Genomic DNA, 1,369 nt, shown 5'->3' with positions numbered 1-1,369 from the left:
GTCAGTTTCTTCAGGTTTTCATTCATTAACCGGATCAGCATGTGTGTGTGTTGTACTTCCTGTTTGCAGCCAACACTGTCTGAAGTCGCTCCCTTGTTCACTCATTCACTGTCAACAGACAATCAATAGTTTACTCTAGTCAACAGTAAATTTTACTGATCATTTTCAGATCAAGTTTATTTATACAGCACCTGAAAAACAACCTAAAGCTGCTGCACAAATTACAGTCACAACAACAGCAAGTGAAATGACAACAATGAATGACAATGACAAAATACAAGGCAATATAAAAATAAGTGGTAAAAAGAAGGGTAAAACTTGTAAGATCAATTTATAAAAATTAAAGAAATATAAAATACTAAGACGACTAACAGCAACCAGAGACCACTGAAATCATGTACGTCTCGAGTTTCATCTTGACAGTGGGGAACATTTGATTGAAAGCAGAAAGCTCTTTCAAGCTTTGGAGCTGAACAACAAAGGCACCATCACCTCCCTTCCCCCACCCCCGCCTTGACCGTGGAACAGTTAAATGTAGTCTGTACCAGTTAAAAGTCTCGCTGCAGCTTTCTGGACCAGATGCAGGTGAGGCAAAGAGGAGTGGCCAATACACCCAGGTGCAGTGAGTTACAGCCTTGAAGAAATTAATGCAATGGTAACAGTATTTCCTATATATGTATATATATATATATATGTATATATACATATATATATATATTGGGTTTTTTGCCATCCAGCATTTCACATCCTGCAGGAAATGAAGTGTGGATGTAGTAGATTCAATGGAAATATATTTGCATGTTATCGTTGTAGCAGTGAAAGGAGATTCTTTCTCAGACTCCACAGTTTCTGGTTTTTGCTTCATCTTAATGTGAGCGACCTGGAGAGACATTGATCCACCTCATAGAGAGCAGCGATCAGGACCGAGCTGGCTTCAGTTCCCTTTCTTCGCACAGTGTCGATCACGTCTCGTGCCTTTTCTGCTCCCTTTTTTGTTCTGGCTGACTGCATTTCATCATCAGTCACAACACCACGCTCCAGAAGTTTATCCAGAAGCTGGTTTAGAACAGCTTCAGACACACTGCTGACGAACTGTGTCCGAACTAAGAGCAGCCTGTCCTCTGCTGGGACGCTGTCCTCTGCTGGGACGCTGTCCTCTGCTGGGAGGCTGTCCTCTGCTGGGACACTCCTCTGTACAGTTTCCCTTCTTGGACCTGGAATAAAACCAGGGAGACAACTTTTGTTTAATAATCAGCACTTTCACAAAGATCTAATGACAGAAGAAATGAAGTGTCATGTTTCTTGTCTGTAAATCACTTTTCCTTTGATTAGAAACCACATTAGAAAAGTATATTTTATATTTAATGGC

At 40.8% G+C, this 1,369-nt stretch overlaps 1 protein-coding gene across 1 annotated transcript in view; it reads right to left on the bottom strand.

Annotated features, from left to right (window-relative positions):
- LOC111644959 (uncharacterized) overlaps positions 1-1,369 on the bottom strand; it is an 80,064-nt gene that overhangs the window by 46,944 nt on the left and 31,751 nt on the right. The window lies entirely within an intron of this gene.

Source organism: Seriola lalandi, unplaced genomic scaffold (assembly GCF_002814215.2).
Source record: "Seriola lalandi dorsalis isolate HSWRI2012SDOR001 ecotype SW California unplaced genomic scaffold, Sedor1 jcf7180002054945, whole genome shotgun sequence".
Lineage (NCBI taxonomy): Eukaryota > Metazoa > Chordata > Actinopteri > Carangiformes > Carangidae > Seriola > Seriola lalandi.
This window is presented reverse-complemented; position numbering and strand designations above follow the sequence as displayed.